Consider the following 20,390-nt stretch of genomic DNA (forward strand, 5'->3'; position numbering starts at 1 on the left):
ATCTTCTTGTGAGAGCAGGAGAGGCCACACCTCAATCCTGCAGAGGGCCAGAGGGGAAGGAGGCCTGAGCCAGCTCTGCGGCCTCACACTCAGTGCCTTCAAAATGAAAGTCCCCTCTGTGCTTAGGTGTCTGGTTTAATGCTGCCGGCAGCTGCATCCTGGGACCACGACAAGGGTGCTGAGCATGGGGTTTGGGCTGGGGTGTCACCGCCTCGGGGCCGGGAAAATGTTGAGTCTCACACGCCTCACGGTTGTTTAGGAAGGAGACAGGCTTCCTTTCTAGCTCCAGGCTTCCAGGAGGTACCCACCTTGTTTGCTAAAGCCACTTCACCTGGCTGCTCACAGGTGGGGTGACTTGGTGGAAGACAGCCTGCCCCCACCCCACCCATCCCACCCAGAGGGACAGGCTGCGGGTTGAGTGTGTTACGGTAACACTCTGCCCTCAGGGAAAAGGGGCCCCTCCTGGACGCACAGCACAAAGCCCTGCTGGGGGTGTGGGTGCCCCCCAAACCAGGGTGGGGGCCTCTGCTGACTGGCCCCCTCCTACTTCAGCACTGCCTCCCCTCAGACCCACAGCAGCCACCCTGTTCCCAGCCCTGGGGTTCCGGATATCCCCTGGGTCCTGGGGACAGGGCCCTCTGTGGCTGGCCATCAGGAGTCCAAGGGAGGGGTGCCATGAGAAGGGGTTGGGGTGAGGCTGGGGGTGGGGTGTGATGGGAGGTGCTGGACATGTGCTGGGCTCCTGGACGTCGTCCCGCGAGTGACGCACACTGACACTGACAATGTCCATCCTCACTCACATGTCCGCGGGGCCGCGGGGGGTGGAATGGGAGGCTCAGGAGGGGGTCAGGGAGGCCCTGCCCCTGCTCCCTCTGAAAGATGCTTCCCGGATGGAGGTCCTCACTGTGCTGAGAAGGGGAAGCAGGACTGGGCCCCGGGTGCTTCCCAGGGTCTACAGGACAACTCACGGGGGTGTTAGTTTTCCTTTGGTGCCACCCACCCCCACTTTTAGATTGTTCTCCTCCAGCCCTGAACCAGCACCCACCAAGAGGTCCCCTGTGTGCCCACTGATGGTTCCCTCCAGTCCATCACACCCCTCTTGGAGAAAGGCAGCTGCCTGTGGCCCTCAATTCTCCTGGGGGACCCTTCTGTGTTATTTCCTGCATTGCTCCAGCACCCAGGACAGTGTGCAGTGCCCCTGACGTTCATAAATTAATGTGGAATGGTGGGTGGGTGGGTGGGTGGATGGATGGGTGATGGATAGATAATAAATGGATGGATGATGGGTGGATGGGTAAATGCCTGGAACTCTCCTTACTGTGCAGTTGACACTCAGAAAATCACTTTCTCTTCTTCTGGAAAGTGTCAGAATGATATTATTTGCTCTGGACCCCCATGGCTATTTGGCTTAAATTCTATGTCTCTACCTTGAGTTGTGTGCTGAGGTAGGATAGTGTAACTACCCTGAGAAGTTCAGTGTAGAGGAGGCGGGGAGAAAGAGGAAGCTAAGGAGCCAGGCACATGGGAGGGTGGAACGTAGCAGGTTCGAGCTGAGGGAGATGCCAGGACTGGCCCCAGTGGTGGGCTGGCTGGAAAGCAAAGCCAGGGGCTGGGGAAGACCACGCAGGACCACAGGAGGCAGGCTGTGGCAGGTGCAGGGCAGCCCCATTGCCTTTCATCCTCTCGTGTCATTCTGCTCTGCTGGGGAAGCCCCGCTTTGCCAGGTGGCCCCCACTCTCAGGAAGGCTTCCAGCAGGTGCTGACACTTTGTACCCATCTCTGTAGCCCCGCTGCTTTTCTTTTGCTGGGTTTAGGTGTGGGCAGGTGATAAGGGTCTGGCCAATGAGCCGTGAGGGTAGGTGTGAGGGAAAAGGATGAGGAAGAAGGGGGCATATCTGGGAATTACTCCTGCAGGGCCAGGCAAGGAGGGCCAAGTCAGACGTCAGTCTCCTCCGCAGCATGTGGCAGGGGTGTGGGACCCCTGTGCCTGGGTATGTGGTCCATCAGCTGTACCCCGTGGCCAGTGCAGTGGGAGGTGGTGGGAGGTGGCCCTGATCCTCATTAGCAAAATGTCTGGCACAGTGAGGGTCTGTTCAGCCCCACACAGGACTGACCTGGATCTGAGATCAATCTCAGGGAATCGCAGGGTCAGGACACTCAGAAACCCAGGGTAGACCCGTTGTGTCTCTCCTGCCTGGAGCCCCAGTCCCAACCCTGGCCATGTTGCTCCCAGGCATAGGGTCAGCCCTTAGCCATGGACCCCTCCCTGCCACGCGACCTGCCCCGCTTTGGACGTGTAAACATGGAAACTTGGGCCATCTGACCCGCGGCCTCGCTCAGCACAGCGACATGATCCCTTGGGCTCCTCTGGCCCCTGGCTCCCCTGGGAGTTCGGGTTCCTGGGCTGGGCATCTCAGCCTGCTGTAGTGAGGGGTGCCCCAGGGGACCCTGGCCCTGAATCTTCCCAAGGTGCCTCCCGTGGCTTGGGGAGCATGTTTATCAGAGCCTGTGACTCTCAAGCCTCTAGGGGCTGCCAACCCGTCAGCTCTGCCTCCTGTGCTGGGGGGCGTGGGCACTGCCCACATGTAGGCAGTCTGAATCTTGAAGGCTCCTCCTAGCAGACAGCCTGCTCTTTGAGACAGTCTAAGACAGAATATATCCAGTACATGCAATCTACTTCCCGTCACCCATTCGCCCGTCCATCCATCATCCAACCACCCACCCATGCATCCATCCATCCATCCATCTGTCCATCCTTCCACCCATTTGTCCATCCATCCATCCGTCCGTCTGTCCGTCCGTCCGTCCGTCCGTCCATCCATCCATCCATCCATTCTTCCATCTATTTCCATCTATCGTCCATCTTCCATCCACCACCCATCGCTATCCATCCATCATCCCTCCCCCATCCATCCATTATCCATCATCCATCCACCATCCACTACCCATCCTTCCATCCTTCCATCCATCTTGAAGCTCCCTGTGTGGTTCTCCTGAGGTGCCTGCTCTCAGGCGTGAGGTAAGGAGCCAAGGGCAAGTGTAAGGAGCCGGGACAAGGGCAGTCCTGTGGGCAGCGCTGGGGAGGGAGAGTGGGGCTCATGGTGGGGCCTGCGTTGCCCGTCAGGCCAGAGACGGGGGCTCAGAGAGGTCAGGAAGAAGAGGCAGGTGTTCATGCAGAGAGGCCCAGGCTGCAGGCAGGGTGCAGAGTGAAGACAGGCCACGGTCACTTCTGCTCCCAGCTTCCGGCCATGGGTTACCTAGTGGGCTCCTAAGCCAAAGTGGCCTCTTTCTCTCATTGTTCTCAGGGTATTTTGAACTTATGCGCCTGTCGCTTACAGTCCAGAGTGTGATAGTGAAAATAACTGACATCTCCTCCTTGGTCAAGGGGCTTCCTTTGTCCTCTATGAAGGCTGCCCTCCAGCTAAAACCTTCAGGGTTCCGTTACCAGCTCAACCTGTGGCTTTCAGGGTTCCTCGTGGTTCCTGCCTCTCTCCACACCCATCTTAGTCTCCTCCCCCCCCTCTGAATAGCCTGCTGGATGGAGCCCACTGGCCTTGCTCCTGAGGTGGCCTCATTTGCCCCTAGAGCTGATCATCCCTCTAGGTTGGTGTTCCCCACCTCCCCGCAACCTGCCCTCTCGGGGCCATCTCCTGTTGCGTCCCAGGGCCCTGCATTGCCTGTCTGGGCGCGTCCTGACCTCCAGGCCCGGCTCAACCGTGCCCAGAGACATGTCCACTTGCACAGGGCCCAGTTCAGAGCTGAGCAGATGCTCGCAGCTGAGGATGGACATACCTGGGCACACTGAGACAGGGCAGGTGCGGCCCAGGTGCAATTTAAGGCAAGAACAGAGCTTTCTGTCAGAAATGTCTGTCCTGCATAGCCTCCCGAGCAGACCCGAGCAGCATGGGACATGCTTGCCTTCCTGGGGGCACTCTCCAGCTCAGAGGTGGGAGGGCTGGGGACCCTTGAACTCTTTTTGATGTAGATTTTATTTCCGATAATGTGCTCATAACTGTTCAGTTCAGAGTTTAGACAACTGTGTGTCCCTGTACAACCACCATCCAGAACAAGACGCAGAGCTGCCCATCACCCGGAAGGTTCTCTCCTGGCCCTTGCTGTCACCCCCACCCTCACCCCAGGTAACCACTGCCGGATCTGCCTGCTCTGGAGCTCAGAGTAGACAGGACCATGCAGCGTGTGCTCCTCTGTCACTTGCTGGTGGCTCAGAACTCTTCCTGTGCCGACAAACCACAGTTGGCTTATCCATTTCTTTTGATGCCGGATTCTGGTCGTTTCCGGTGGGGCTGTCAGGAATAAAGTGCTGTGGACCTTTGTGCACAAGTGTCCCTGTGGGCACGTGTTCACTTCCCCTCGGAGTGGAAAGCCCACCCCATGGAGTAGATACATGTTTAAATGTGCCAAACATTTTTTTCCAAGGCGGTAGTGCCATTTTACAGGGTGGGCAGGACTGGGGCTGCCCAAGGTGGGAGCGCCCAAACGCCCCTGGGCCGAGGGCTGCATCCGCACCCAGCAGCCTGAGTGAGCCAGCCACACTCATCTCCTTTAACAGGAGGGCACCCATCTCCCCCGTGTGCCCCCACCCCGGGCAGGAGACTTAGTCAACATCCTGCTGGGGCCCTGCACCCACGCTGTTTCCTCAGTAGGTGTCTGGTGCCAGACGGACCCACCCTCACCCTGTCCACAGGAGGGTTTCTCACTCAACCTCTGTACCCTCGGTCTTCTTACCTGCAAAGTGGGGTCTCCCACTTCTCCCTGAGTGTCTGTTGTCTCTGTCTCTGTCTCTTTGCTGCCCATTGAAGGACGAACCTCATGCTCAAGTGCTGAGCACACACAAGCTGCGACCTGTGCTGGGAGGGTCATCCCCTTCTGTCCCTGCAAGAAAACCTGCAGCCCCTCCTCACCTCACCTGATGAGAGCTCACCCTATTTCGGGGAAAGCAGCGGGCGCCCCTGCAGGCCGCTGCCGGTCTCACAGCCGGGAGAGAGGCTGCAGAGGGTATGCTACCACCCCAAACCTTACCAGGACCACTCCACCGCTATGATCACCCCAACCTCCGTGCGCACAGACCAGAGGTGCCAGAGGCCTGTGGGAAAGGGCACGGCCGCCCCCTAGCGCCTACGGACTGAGCCCAGTCTGGATGGTCCGTGCCCGCGGTGGGAGGCGGACACGCGCCTCCAGGGATGGGGCCTGCCCAGTGAGGCCCCACGGGTCCCCGTCAGGTGAATGGATAGGGTCCCCAGTCCGCGACCCCGGGAGTGACCCGATCAGGACGCACAGCCCTCCCCTTGGCGTTGCCCACGCCCCCCTACCTGTTTGCTCTTCCCCTCTGCTCTGGGGCCCCCAGGTACAGTGGATGCAAATCCCTTCTGGGCTCAGTGCTCTGCTCACCCCTAAAAATAGGGAACCCAAAATGCTTCAAGGAAATCTGGGCTCCTGGGACAACTGAACCCCACCCGCAGCGGCACCCCCTCCCCATCTTGCTGACATCCCTGAGCCAGGATCCATTTCGTGCTCAGCTGTACCCAGGAAGAAACTGAGGCACAGAGAGAAGGGAACGACCTGCCCAGGGACCCCCGGAGACAGAGGGGAGCCGGGGTGCGTGGGGGTGAATGGGGGTATCCCAGGATGAGCCGAGGTGAGCAAGGGTGTGCCAGGGTGCTGGGCCGCCCCACGTCCGCGCAGTCTTACTGAGACGCTGCCCGCCCGATGCAGATACCGCCGGCCGCCGCCCGAGCGCGCATCCCGGCCCGGGGGCGCCCCCTGCCGGCCAGCATTGCCAGCGTCTGCTCTCCAGGTGAAGTGCTTTGTTTGATTTGTCAAAATAGGGATTGTATTGCGCACCTGGTTTGCATTCGGCTTCCCCCGACTTGACCTAATATACTGAACATGTCCTTGCCAGTGAACGCTCTTTGTGTATCCGGCGTTTATGAGTCACGTTCATGTGGTGTTCGGTGTCCCGTCACTTACCTGATCCTTCCTCTCTGAGTAGACATGTGCGTTGGTGCCAGTTTTTGTTCTATAAATAATGCAGTGTGAAGCATATCTAATGTGCCTCGGGATGGATGGCTGACCTGGGCTCTTTTCAAGGCTCCTGATACTGGTCGTACAAAACTGGGCGAGGGGCAAGATTCTGGGCTGGGGGCTGCCTGCGAGAGGTTCTGCAGTCGCCACCCTCACCAGCTCTCCCTGCTCCCCAATTACGCACCCTCTCAGCAGGGGAGCTGGGACTGGATGGCCCTTGGGGGGCCTCCCACATCCTGGTTGCACCGCCCTGGTTTCCCCAGCCCCGGGACCCAGGTTTGTGGGGGAAGCTGGTGGGTGGAGAGGGGGTGTGGAGAGCAGTGCATACAGACAGCAGCCCTCCCGGTCACTGGAGGGGTGATCCCTTCCCCTCAATGAAATCGTCAGACCAAGATCATTAACTCATTCGTGCAGTAGGAAGGCGCCCTACTTCCTCACCCCTGCCCATACCCCTGAGAGGCCCGCTGCCCACTCCTGGGAGCACCAAGGGTCTGCAGGCCCAAGACTCAGGTGCTGGATCAAGCCTGCCCTGAAGGCGGCCCAGAACCAGCTCCTCCGCACCCACCTTTGCAAGTTGTGCGGGGCAGGCACTTCAGCGGGGCTCCCTTCCCCTCGGGTGATCTGGGTCTGGAAGGAGGCGGCCCACAGCCCACCCCACCCACTCCCGAGAGTGGTTAGGACGCGGGAGACCCCGCCACTCACAGGCCAGCGTCCTCCCGCAGGTTCTCCTGATTAAAGGGAATAATCACAGCATTGGGCGCTCACTCCGGGGCTGCCCGCTACATAGACCAAAGACCGGGTGGACCGCACGCCCACCATTGATTTACATGCGGCGGAGAAAGAAGAAATGTTACGAAACACCCCCTCCACCCTGTGGACCGTAGGAGGCGTCAGCAGCATCAGGTAAGCGTCTTACAGGAGCAGGTGCGCATCTCAGCGCCTGCGCAGTGCGGCAGGGGTGCGCTCTGACGCTGACCCCCCCATCACTGCTGCAGGTGACGGCGCCACCGTGCAGGAAGACCCCGCTGGGGAAAAGGAGGACGCCCTCTGCTCCCTGACTGGGGTCCCAAGTCCTGTCCGCCATCGGATCTCTGGGTGACATCCCCTCACCTGTCCCAGGCCCGCCTTGGACTAAAGACTCTATGCTGAGATGCACTGCGAGAGAGACAGGCGGGACAAGTAACTGAGCAGAGATCCCCAGGGAGGCCGTCAGGCGTCTGCAGACGCTTGTCCTCCCGCAGCAGCGCCACCTGGGCACCACCTGGCTTCTGCAATATTCTTCTTCCTCTGCTGGCCACCCTGCTCCTGACGCGTCAGAGCTCAGCTGCACAAGGTCCTGACCTGGCAGGTGACCCATTTGTTCCTCATTCCTGAGCAGTCTCGACCGGTTGGGGTCCTGCCTGCATTAGCTGCTGAAACTTTCTCGTAAGGTCCCCCTGGAAGTGCTAAGAGGCACCTCAGAGAACACCTGGGTGCACACAGACTCCTTGCTGTGGACTGAGTTGTGTCCCCCAAATGCATATACCTGGAGCCTGACCCCCAGTGTGTTTGTATTTGAAAATGGGGCCTATAAGGTGGTAATCAGGGTTAAATGAGGTCACAAGGGGGGGGCCCTGATCTGACCAGATTCTTCTCCTTGTAAGAAGACATGCCAGAAAGCTCTGTCTCTGCCCTGTGAGGACACAGGAAAAGGTGGCATCCACAGGCCAGGAAGAGTCCCCCCTCAGGCCAGCACCCTGACCTGGGACATCCAGTCTCCAGAACTATGAGAACAAATGTCTGTTAAAGTCGACGGTGTGCAGCATTTTGTGATGGCACCTGAGCAGCCTGACAGTCTCCTCCCCTCTGGTGTCCTTGGAGCAATGGCTCCAGCCAGCTGCTATGTGGTTCGGAGGCAGGGCAGCCAAGAGGCCCACTGCCGTGCCAGGGGGACCTGCCAGCGTCCCTGCAGGGTGTTCTCTCTCCCAGAGCTTCAGGGATGGGGACGTCTGCCACGGGGCACCAGAAGCAGTGCTCTCGGTGGCACCTGCAGACAGAGACACATCCCCACGCCTTCACTGGACTTGTCCGTTTTATTAGAGCCCCTCTTTTGTCCACACCTGGCCCCCTCTTTTGAAACTTCCTAGGGCTGGTGTCGCTCAGAGCAATCTCCCTTGTGAAGCTTCCTTTCCCAGTAGGAAATTCCTGGCCTTCCACCCCAACCCCCGCCCTCCCCACCCACCCACCACCTGTCTCAACTGGACCCCTGCTATGGCCCCACACCTGCTTACTGTGGGCTTGGAGGGACCATCCCTGCAAAGGGAACTGGTGTCTTGTCAGCACTCACACAAGAGTAGGGGCAGGGGTCAGGGGGATCCCTGGAGGGCCCCTCCCTGGCCCATCGAATCTGCCCTTAGGGTGGCAGGGGCCCTGGGTCATCTGCCTCAGGGTTTGCAGTTTCCTGAGCTGGGCGTGGAGGGGGAGACTGGGGCTCAGAATTATGGTGGCAGCGAGGGGAGATAGGCCTCATTCTGGGGCTAAGTATGGATGAAAAAAAGGGGTTCTATGGAAAGTCACCTCACAGGGTGATCTGAGTATAAACCCCTCGCTGGACCAGTCAAGGTAATGGTGGGTCTGGGCCATCACACCCAGGCCTGTAAATTCTTCAATAAAAGGCTCATCTTGGCTGTAGGCAGCCCTGCCCATGTTTCTGTGCATCTAGGAGACCACACCTTTGAAATAAGTGTGTCCACCCTCAGCAGAGCACAGAATCTCCTGAACTCCCGTAATCCATCCCACCTTGCTTCCCCACCTCTGTGTCCTCTTGCTCACGTCCCCTCCTCAAGCCCAGATGCATAGAAGAAACTGCAAACCGCCATTCTCTGGAGTGTCTGAGATCTCGCTCCCAGAGGCAGTTTGGCTCAAATACATGTTTATACAAATTCTCTACAGGCTTGGACGTTTCTTACATCAATATGGGGCAGGTTGGAGGGGAGGGGAGGGGGGGGCAGGGACAGGGTCCTGACCGGGAGAAAAGTGGGCGCATACTCACTCGCACACCACCTGCTCAGGCTGAGCTGAGACCTGGAGGGAGGGGCCCCCATGCTGTTACCCTCCAGCCCCTCCCCCACAGCACCTCAGGGTGGGGGTTCTGCGGGCTCCCCCACCATCCACAGACCTGCCTTTTCCAATCCACATCTCCTGCAGCCCCTCCTTCCTCTGACCTCTGACCCAGGTCCCTCCTCTGAAGACTCTGGTCAGGTCTCCACCCTGCTCCTCCCTGTGCTCTGCTGACTCAAGCCTCAGACCATGACCTGTGACCTTGCAAGTGAACCACCTTGCAAGGGACCTTGGCCCTATCCACGACCACACCTGGCCTGTCACTCCCCGAGCCAAGCCTCTGCCCAGTGTCCCCTCAGACCCCCAGCCCGTGTGCTGCCTGCCTGGAATCCAGGCTTGTGCTGCGGCCTGGCCTAGTCACCGCCCAGGACTCTGGGCCCCCTGCCCCAGGCTGGTCTGGGAGCCCCGGGAACCAGAACAGCCTCCCTGACAACCTGGGCCTCCCACCTCAGGCCCCACAGCCTGGGCTGGGCTCACCATGACCCTTGACCTTGCCTCACTGCCCTTCCCTGTCCTTGAAACTGGAGGCCAAATGCATTCCAGGAGCCAGACTGGAGCCGGGCCATGGAACAAGCATTTACTATCAGAGCACCGTTGGTCTGAGAGGGCAGCGAGTTGACACCTCCTAGCACTGCCTTCACAGTCTCAGGCTGGCTTGGGGTTTCTAAGGGAACACCTGGGTGTGCCTCCACCAGGGGTCCGCAGGGAGCCTTCCCTGAGGCCACGTGAGATGCCCTGGGCTCAGCAACCCAGGAGCAATGATGGGAGGAGCCTAGTAGACCATTGAGATTGTGATCAATAAGCCTAGAGTATCAATCGGAAGTTTCAGGGTAACTTTCTGTGCTCGCTTGGGCAGCACAGACACAAAAAAAGGTAGCTTTCTGAAACAGGGAAATGGGTGGGACCGGGACATTCTGAGCTCAAGCCCCAGGGGGTTGATCTATTGTTAAGCTATAGGTAGGTCAAGGAAAGGCCAGGCCCAGAGAGACCTCTATTATGGGGGTGCCAACCGGGCCCTGTTTCATCCCCACTCTCTGGAACCTTCTCCTGAGCACCACTCTCAGACCAGGGGAGCTGGGCTGCGGCCTTCACATCCCCTTCCTCCAAATTTCCTGAGTTCTCTCCAGGCCAGCCCAAGTCTCCCCCCACCCCCATCGTTCTCTCCGAGTTACCAGGAGCTTGGGGGTCCTGCTTAAATCCCTTCTCCTCCCCCATCTCAGCCTCTCAGTAGGTCCACACCCCTGACCTCCAGCCTGACCATCTACTGGGGAGTCTAGATCCTGTGTATGTGCCCTCCCCTCCTCTATCCCCCTCCGCTCCGCACCCTACTCCCCCTCCAGCTAGGGCTGCTGGAGAGTCAGGTGGGAGAGCTGAGTTTACACGTGTGCTTGGCTGGTACCTGTTCCTCCTTCCCAACCCTGCGGTTCTTCTGAAGGAATTAACACTGTTTAAGCGAGTTCTTGGAATATACATACGTGGTTTCATTCGGGAAGTGACATTCTGCTCAGAACGTCCTTCTCTTTACTCCTTTCACCCAATTGTTTTTGTAAGGTCCACTCTTGGCTCCTAACTGCCAGCAGCCCTACGGTCTCCCATCACCCCACCCAGGTGCCTCCAGCTCTGCGTGCCTGGGGAACCCGCAGTGGGACACCTCACACTCATGCAAGGCAAGGGGGCTTCTCCGCAGCCTGTGCTCCTTGGTCTTCCTGTTACCCGAGAGTGAGTCCTTCCAGGCGCCATGTCAGGTTCTTGGTGTCTCGAGCAAAGAATTGAACGAGACATGGAAATAAAGTGGTGAGAGACTAGTTTAATGGAAGAGATAGACACTCCAAAGAAATAGGAGCCAGGGGCGGCCGGATGGCTCAGTTGGTTAGAACATGAGCTCTAAACAACAGGGTTGCCGGTTCGATTCCCACATGGGCCAGAGAGCTGCGCCCTCTGCAACTAAGATTGAAAATGGCGACTGGACTTGGAGCTGAGCTGCACCCTCCACAACTAGACTGAAGGACAACAATTTGGAGCTGATGGGCCCTGGAAAAACAGCATTGTTCCCCCAATAGTCCCCAATAAAGTTTTTTTAAAAAATAAAAGAAATAGGAGTGGTCTGAGCAGCAGAGAATGGCTCAAGGGCCGAAGGTGGCATTATTAGGAGAAAAAGTACACTCCAAAGAGTTTGGAGCCCCGAGCAAAGGCAAAGCTCAGGAGGTTCAAAGGGCTCGGACTGGCAGGGACTTGGAGTTTTTATCGTTTTTTTCTCTAGAATGGGCTGTTCCTTTCCGGGTATTGACACCTGTGATTGACAAGAGGCTATTACCTCATCATTTTAGATTGCACATGTTACTTCTCAGAATTCAGTCTGTTATGATGATATAATGAACTTCTGGGCGTCTGCATGATATTATAATGATGGTATAATGAGGCCCAGGTGAAATGAAGGTCGTTGTGGCCTTTACTGCACAGGTGTGTGACTGGTTTAATCTAGTTGGGTATTTTGTACCTATTTGTTCCTCATAGGGGTAGATAATTACAATGAAAAGGGGAAGTTTTGGGTGGAGAGGGGAGGTCTTTTTGGTGGTTGAATACTATGGGTTATGCAAGAATGCAGAGACCCGATGCCTGTCTCTAACTGCCTGCCTTGTTTTCCCCTTAAGAGACACGATCCCCATAAAATATCTATGGGAAGCTGAGGGACAGAAGATCTTTTCTTCTGTATCTGCTTCCTGCTGGGCAGGGGCGTAGAGCTGTCCCTACCTAGTGGGGGATTCGTGTAACTCTCGCCCTATCTGACCTCAGATGAGAGGAAGGGGTCCCGAGATCCGCCTGGAAGACCATGTTGGCTTCTTTGGTTGCAAATGGCAATCTTGCTGGGGTGTCCACTGTATCCCCAAGGCCCCTGAATGAGGAAAAATAGATTTTAATTAATAGATATAAAAGTGTTGTCTTAATGAGCAGAGCTCAAAGCTATCGATGCGGGGTGGCTACATGATGGAAAGTCTGCCCGCCCTATAGAGCCTGTGGCCACTTAACCGGCTATTCAGGTGTTAATTGTCCAGGAGTTACGCAGGTCGGTAGGAGAGAACATTAGCCTTCAATGATTACAACCAACGAGCATAAATCACAAGTCTCAGGGCAATTATCCAGAGCAGGGTCAGGAGATTTCTATGATTCAGGTTAAAAACAATCTATTATTTATGATCAAGAAACCAATGGACTTAAAACACTGAAGAAAGAAAACGTAGCGTTTCCGTCATGAGAAGCCCTTTCGTTTGGCCCGCATCAGCAGCCTGCGTTTATGACTTATTACAACCCCTCTTTTGTCCGCACACAGCTCCCACAGCCAGCGGGGCTTTGCTCCCAAGAGGGCGCTGCTGGGGCCACCTTGCTCAGGGTGCAGCACAAAATGCCAGGTTTGGGACCCCCTTCAACAGGCGGACCCCTTTGGACATGCTCTGTGTAATGTGTGCACCTCAGATCTCCTCTGAAACCCAGACTGGGTGATTGTGAAGTGGGGAGCCCAACCCCAACCATGGAGGGTCCAGGGGCCCCAATAAGGAGGGTGCGTGGAAGAGGGCAGCCCCAGGGCTAGGCTGGACTCATCCTGGGAGGCCTGAGGAAGGATTTTGAGCAACACAAAGGAGCTGGGACCCAGGAAGCACTTGGCTTTTGGGGGGCTGGGAAGACGCCCAGCATTGAGGCTGTGGCTGGCCAGGGGTGAGCCTCGGAGGGGCCAGGAGGTTTGGGGAGAAGGGGCCTGGACTGGGAGAAGCAGGGTGTCCCGTGGGGTGCTGCGTGGAGGCCTCTAAAGGAGCTGCAAGTGCAAAGGCTGGGTTCCCAGACCTGTCTGCCCGCCAAGGCTCCTTGCCAGCCCGCCCCCACCCGCAGGGACACAGGGGAGAGTGGGGTGAACGGCCTCTTGGAAAAGTACCTGGGAGTATGCTAAGAAGTGACTTCCTCAGGCTGAGGCTTAATCACGTTCAGTCGGCTTGAAAACAGTTGGAATCGTTTCTGGGAACGCCTGGAGCAGGGAGGAGCCAGAGACAGCGGTGCCAGGGTGGGGGGACGCGGCCAGGGCGCCCTCTGCCCTCTGTGATCACAGTCCTGGGGAGGGCGGGCCTAGGCAGGCCGGGTCAGGTAGACGGATGACAGCCACCCCCACACACTCACCTGTACCTGAGACCCCAGCCCCGTGCTTGCCCCGCCTCTGGGCTGCAGACAGCCGGTGGACTTGGAGCCCCACCTGCCAGCAGCTCTGTCACCAAGCAGCCCCGCCCTCCCGGGACAGGCCACCAGGGGCCCTGCAGCCCCCAGGGGGAAGGTGTCCTAGCCCTTAGGAGAGGCCAGCAGAAGTGCTTATCCCTGGTGGGGGGACAGGCAGGCAGGGCCCTGGGTCAGCAGCAGGGAGAAGGGGGACGTGTCTGGTCCCCTCCCACCTCACCCCTGCCCCCCCACACACTGCCTGGGTGGGCCTCAGGTCAGAAGGACTCAGTTTCCTGTCTGCACTGGAGGGGTTGGTCCAGCTGCCCTCCCCAGAGGCCCCACAGAGGGTCCCCCGCCAACGCCCCACCCCGACATCTCACACACTTAGATTGAACTTCCTCTCCAAGCTTGATTTGAACAGAGTTCCAGAAGCTGCTGTAGCAGTGGGTGGGACCCCTAGTCCTCCTTGACGTTGGGCTCAGCAGGGGACCCGTCACAGGCCACACTGCCTCATTGGGTGTGCCGAGTCTCTCAGTTCAGCTTCATTCCTTCAACCTAAGAAGCCACTTCCAGAAAACTCTGTCTCAGGAGTCCAGACATAGGGAAAAAGGTTTTTGAACAACAATATTTACAGTAACAAAACTGGGATGACATAGCTGCCCAACAATAGAAAAAGTGGGTAAGCACCCCAAGGGGTCCTACCTAAGGGTGACTGTGCAGCGTGGGTTTCATGGAGTGAGAAACAGTATGTTAAGTGGAAAATGGAAACAACACCAATGATAATATATGCAATATGCACGTATATATGCATATAGATACATAGGAAAAATGCTAAATTAACTGTTTACAATCATCTATGGATGGTGAAATTATGAATGCTTTTTACTCGTTTCTTTGTTCTACGTTTCGAAGTATGTTACAAAAATGTGTTACTTTTATAATGGCAAAAGTTATAAAAATATAAATTTGCGTATGTTACTAATTATCTGACAAAACGACCTAAGACCCTTCACCCAATGCCTTGTCCACTTTTTCCAAGCTTGTAAAATAAAGGGGAGTGCCCAGGCAGATGTCCCCTCTTCCCAGGCCTCCTGGGGACCATTCAGGGGATGTGGGACCCTAGGTACCACATGTGCTCCGCCCACTGCTACCAGCTGGGCTCCGGAACAGCTGTTATCACAGCACTGGCAGTCACGCTGCATCCTGTCCCAGCTTATCTCTGGGTTATTTCCTCAAAGACCCAGGCTATTAACAATCGGTTCATTTGACAACCCAGCAGTAAACAAACACGTAGGAATGGGACTCCAGGTGAGTCTGGCCACACTCAAGCGGGGTGGGGAGATTACAAACCAGCATCCCTGGGTGCCAGCTCCACTCTGGGCAGGGCTCCCATGCCGCTGAGCATGCATTTGGGGCATGGAGCCTTCTGGGAATGCAGTGGCTGTCACCTTGGACCCCTGCTAGGGCCACCAGGTGCAGGGGGCAGGACAGCTGGACCCCCACTCTCTTTTTCCCTTCCCCTCTCTTCCTCTTTTGTCCTCTTTTCCCAATCTCTCTTGCCCCGCCCCACCCCAGCCCCTGTGCAAACAGCTCTGCTCCCTCTTCCCCTTGGGAAGACAAAGGCAGAGAGAATACAGATGAAAGACCAGAGCTGACTGCCCTGTGGCTTACCTCTGGGCCCAGCAGGCAATGAATGCAGGCCTTGAGGGTGGGGGTGGAGCCCCAGCAGCATGGTCCCATGACTTCTGGGGCTACTACTCAGTAACTTGGCCTTGTAAACACGCTTCTTCATGAAAACAGCCCCCCTTTAAAACAAAGGTTAACGACTGCAGATCACGAGCTGCCCGGCCCGGCCCTCCCTCACCACCTGTGGCTCAGTAATGAAGGCTGACAGGCTGGGCTTGTGCTGTGGCAGGGCTGGCAGCAATCACTAATAACCAAGTCCCTCCAGTGCCTTGCCATCCTAGGGCTTGGGGCATGTCCTATCCTGTAGTCTGTCTGTCTAGGGGACGTCCCAGGAGCAGGCCCAAGCACAGGAGGGGGTCACAACTTCTCCACACACTTCCCCTTGATTTGAAAGGTGTGGCATCCTCACCGGAGGGTAACTGATAGTATCTAAAGCTGAGAATGGGCCCCTTGCAATAAAATGTGAGAGACAAACGCGGAACCAAATCCACTTCATAAGGGTTTCGGTGAGCTCTCTGCTTCATTCAAACTGCATTTTCAAAACTTATGAAATTAGCAAAGATCTTAAAATAATATCTCTTGTTGGAGGAAGTGCAGGGAGTGGATGATTCTTGCTTCCTGCTGGTGAGACTAAAACTCAGCCTTTCTAGAGAGCAGTGTGTGACCTACATTTACTCTGGAGACAGGAGCGGCCCCCACTCCTGCAACCAGTCACCTACGCACGCACGTGGTCCAGGAACACAGGTGTGAAAACTCCATGTGTGTGGAAAACCCAGTGATGCATAAACTATGCATTGTGGACAACTGGGGTTATTCCAGGTTGTTTCTTTCTTTTTTCTTTTTTTTTTATTGGTGAACAGTGTGCTTTTTCCAGGATGTCAAGCCATTGTTTTTCAATCTGGTTGTGGAGGACGCAGCTCACTGGCCCACGTGGGACTGAAACCGGCGACCCTGGTGTTATGAGCACTGGGCTCCAACAACTGAGCCAACCAGTCACCCTATTCCAGGATGTTTCATGTTTAAAAATCTTTTATCACCACATTAAGAGAAAAAAGGAGAACAAGTTTATAATAATCTCAAAAATGTAGAAAGCATTTCACAACTTTTATCCCCATTCGTAATAAAAGAGGAACACGGGGGGGGGGGGGTGATGGCTAAAGGGTACAGATTTCTTTTGGAGGTGGTGAGAACTTTCTAGAATTGGTTGTAGTGATGGTTGTATGAAGCTGTGAATAAACTAAAAAGAGAGTAAATTGTACACTTTAAATGAGTAAATTCATATTGTTATAATTAGATCTTAATAAATACAGAGGGTGCCAAAAAACGTATACACATTTTAAGAAAGGAAAAAATTGTATTAATTGTAATACTCAATATATACCGATAACAAACGATGAATACAAGTCACGTTTGACGTCTGCAATTACAAGAGGTGCTCAAAGTGGTTACCATCAGCGTCCAGCCACTTCTGATTTATGGCGAACTACTGCTTGAGCATAGATAATATCTCTTAAAATGTGTATACATTTTTTTGGCACCCCCGCTAAGTACCAGAAAAATGAAACAACCTCTTAGTGCACAGAGAATAGAAGGAACATTCCTTAATCTGATTAAGGGTTTGTACAAAAATCTCCATCATCCTCAATGGTTCTGATGGTGAAATACTGAAAGCTTCTCACAGGACGGCAAATGAGGCCAGAATGCATCCTGTTACCGATTTTATCCAGTATTGTGTTGGACACAATGTAATAAGGTTAAAAAAATAAAAAGAGGGCCGGCCCGGTAGCTGAGGCGGTTGGAACTCCGTGCTCCTAACTCCGAAGGCTGCCAGTTCGATTCCCACCTGGGCCAGTGGGCTCTCAGCCACAAGGTTGCCAGTTCAATTCCTCGAGTCCTGCAAGGGATGGTGGGCAGCTCCCCCTGCAACTAACAACGGCAACTGGACCTGGAGCTGGGCTGCTCCCTCCACAACTAAGATCGAAAGGACAATAACTTGACTTGGAAAAAAATCCTGGAAGTACACACTGTTCCCCAATAAAGTCCTGTCTCCCTTCCCCAATAAAATCTTTTAAAAAAAGAAAAGAAGAAGAAAGAATAAAAGGTAAAAGGTTGGGGATGAATTACGCTGTAATTATCAGTTGGCATAATTTTGTATTGAAAATATATTTTAAATTAGTGGTTAAGGAGGCTGTCAGGCTAGAACGTCAGGAAAAGGCTAAAGATTAGGTCGCAGGAAAAGAAAAACTGAAGCCATGTTTCGAAGATCCGTAGCACAGGTGTTTCATTAGTTTGTAAGGCGTGAGTCTGAAGCAGCTGTCAGCTTGGTTCTTGAAAGATCCCTGAATCGCATGCAGTTACTGGGGCGAGTGGGTCAGGACCCTGACATGACACAGGTGGAAGGGAAAAACCCCGTCACAGTATTTTCTCTAGCGACAAATGGGATGTGGAAATCCGGAGACAAAGAAGCATACCAGATGGGGGATATCAGTCAAAAGACAAAGGGGCACAGACTTTCAGTGCCTGACAGGCCTCAGAGATGCAGCATGCTAGTGTGTGAAAAAGGGGTCTCGAATTTATGTGGAAGGAAAAGTAGATGATGGTGAATACACAGATAAAAATAATGTGAGGCGGCAAGCAACAACCATCATAGCTGATAACATTCTATTTCTGAGTGACCAGACAAAAGAGAAGGCATATAGCGGACGATGCGTCTTTGGGCAGTGTTTGGTACAGTCTCATTTCCAAATCACGTATAGTCTTTATGGTTTCTAAGGACAAGAATTAAAATATTCTTTTATATATATAAAAATCAATGGCTAAAGGTACTAGAAAAAGATTTCAATATAAGGTCTATCTGCAAAAATTAATTATATTGTTATAAGTGCCAGCAATACACAATTAGAAGATAGACATTAAAAAACAATACCATTCAAATAGCATCAAAAATGATTGAATATCTAAGAATAAATGTTACGAAATATCAAGACCTCCACACAAAAAAACTTATAAAACGTTATTGAGCAAAAGAAGGCGGGAGTTAATGGGGGCGTTCCTGTGTGTGTGATTTACAGCATTGATAAGATTCCATCTACATTGATCTAGAAATCTATAGATTTAATGCACTTTGATGGAAGTTCAGCACGTTTTCTGTGGACACTTACGAGCTTATTCTAAAACACGTGTTCTGAAGAACACAATTGGAAGACACGTACCATCAGATGGAAAGACCTGTTGTAAAGCAACAGGCATGAAGCTGGTGCCTGTGGCAGGTGGGGAACGAGAGGTGAAGAGATAGCCCGGCTGGAACAATAGATTCCTGAGAAAAGCGGCTGAGCGGCAGAGTGGGGCACGGGTGGGGTTTTGAGTACACAGAACTGGTCATTTGAATAAAAAAAAAGGAATCTTCACTTGATGGCTTTGTGACCCACAACATAAAAACCAATTCCAAGTAATTGCAAGTGAACTGTTACTTAAATGCCTAAGGCAGAACCATCAAATAAAACCTGCAGGAACATCTCCATCCCCTGGAGGCAGGCAAAGCCTTTTTTAAAGGGTCAGTGACTGGCCAACAGTATAATGAGAGCTTCTGTTCACCCATGACATCTTTGAGAGGTGGGGGAAGGCGGGTGGCTCAGTGGGGAAGGTGTTTGTGAAGTACTGGATTCTAGAATGTAGTAAAATAGCCTGAAAATTACTAAGAAGGGTCAGCATCCCAAGAGGAAAGGGCATTTGAAAGGGGGGATTGCCGATGGCCGGTCAGTTCTAAGGATGAAGCTGGAGGTCACAGGCTGTCAGGGAAATGCAAGTTACAACCACAAGGTGATTATTAGCCTGACACAATGGTCACGGAGGAAAGGGGCCAGGACACGAGCTGGCGAGGGAGTGGCACCCCGGGGGATGCTGGGTAACGGGCTCCACCCCTGCCGAGGCCCCGCAGGGTCCTTTCAAGTCGCTGTGCAGGCCCAGGAGGCAGCCGTCCCACAGGACACAGGCCTGAGCATACAACACAGTGGCTCGTGAGAACAGCGTACTCTGGACTCTGTCCGCAGCAGCAAGATGATAAGTGAGCTGTGACACGTTACACCTGGGGCCCTGCACGTGATGACGGGAGAGCGGGAGGCTGCTGGACCTCACAGCTACACAGAGGCCAGGGAGCCGGGCACACAGCAGGATGACACCCAGCTGTGCTGCGAGATCCGGACAGGGGCTTCCTCTGGGACAACAGACAGTGCCTGGAGGGAGCAGGGGCCTCTGGGGTTCTGGAACATTCTCTCCTGTCCTGGGGATGGGCCCGCCTTATGGAAATTGTCAACCTGTAGAACAGCAGCAGAAAGACGCATACTCAAATACCCAGCCGGTCACAGTGACAGTGGTATTTGCAAGGGGACAGGCTGAAGCTGGCAGAGCACCTCGCCAGCAAGATTGTCTCTACTGAATGTGGTGTGTCCAGCACGGTGCTTTCGTGTTCCACATTGACAACGGCACTTGAGAGAAAATTTTCATTAAAGATTAATAAGCAAACATTTAAATTTGATTAAAAAATTAAAGTTATATAAGAAAATTCTCAAGACATAATGTTAAGTGAAAATCATGCCCAGACAGTACAATTCCACACGCACACACGTGCACATGCACACACACACATATAAAAGCCCAGAACAATGAGAAAATGGTTTGTGTTTGCCTCCAGGTACAGCCAGGTCTGGCTGGAGGGTGGCCAGGTCACAGTCGTGGCATGAAATAGTCCCTCCTCGGGGCCACGGCGTCCAATGCCCACCGGCCATCTGGGGAGGGCACGGCCAGCCTCCAGCTCCTGGCCGACATCCACCCAGCGCTGCCCAGGTGTCAGGCACGTCCAAGGAGCGCTGTCAGTGAACAGGCGGCGAAGACCCGTCTGTGGGTCCCACATGCAGGGCACAGAGAAGTGACCAAGTAAGGGCATCTCCTGCACGGGTGTCAGGAACAAAAGCAGAGCTGAGTGGAATGTGGAGTGCCGACGGGGGAGCAAGCTCAGGCTGCCATGTCAGCGGGTGACCCAGCAACCTGGGGCGGCAACCAACAGCGTGGGAAGGCGGCTCCAGGCAAGGGGAGCAGGCATGGACCTGGGGTGCAAGGAGCAGCCACCGACGGGGCTTAGCAGTCACGCCATTCAGGTGGAACACAGCAAGCCCCCTGGGGACTTTCCCCTTGGAGACATGTGGGCGCACGGAAGGTTCTGAGCAGGACAGACAGGGCTGCCAGGCTGAGAGTTCTCTGCCCGCCTCCTACCCAGCACTTCTCTGCACCCTGCACCCCAAATGCTGAGCCCAAGGAGACGGCCTGCAGCTCTGCGAACGCACGGCGCCACGGCAGAGGTGTCCCCCACC

General features: G+C 54.7%; 1 long non-coding RNA gene and 1 pseudogene across 1 annotated transcript; one reads left to right on the top strand and one right to left on the bottom strand.

Moving 5' to 3' along the window:
• Positions 1-10,928: 10,928 nt before the first annotated feature.
• LOC141570747 (uncharacterized) lies at positions 10,929-16,031 on the bottom strand. The gene is made up of 2 exons (XR_012495216.2): positions 13,067-16,031; positions 10,929-12,034 (listed from the first exon to the last, which is right to left on the bottom strand). It is a non-coding gene; the product is annotated as an uncharacterized LOC141570747 (long non-coding RNA).
• A 148-nt stretch (positions 16,032-16,179) lies between these two features.
• On the top strand, positions 16,180-19,331 carry LOC141570446 (single-stranded DNA-binding protein, mitochondrial pseudogene; annotated as a pseudogene).
• The last annotated feature ends 1,059 nt before the right edge of the window (positions 19,332-20,390 follow it).

This window comes from Rhinolophus sinicus, chromosome 3 (assembly GCF_057876585.1).
Source record: "Rhinolophus sinicus isolate RSI-liver-muscle chromosome 3, RSI-T2T, whole genome shotgun sequence".
Taxonomy (NCBI): Eukaryota; Metazoa; Chordata; class Mammalia; order Chiroptera; family Rhinolophidae; genus Rhinolophus; species Rhinolophus sinicus.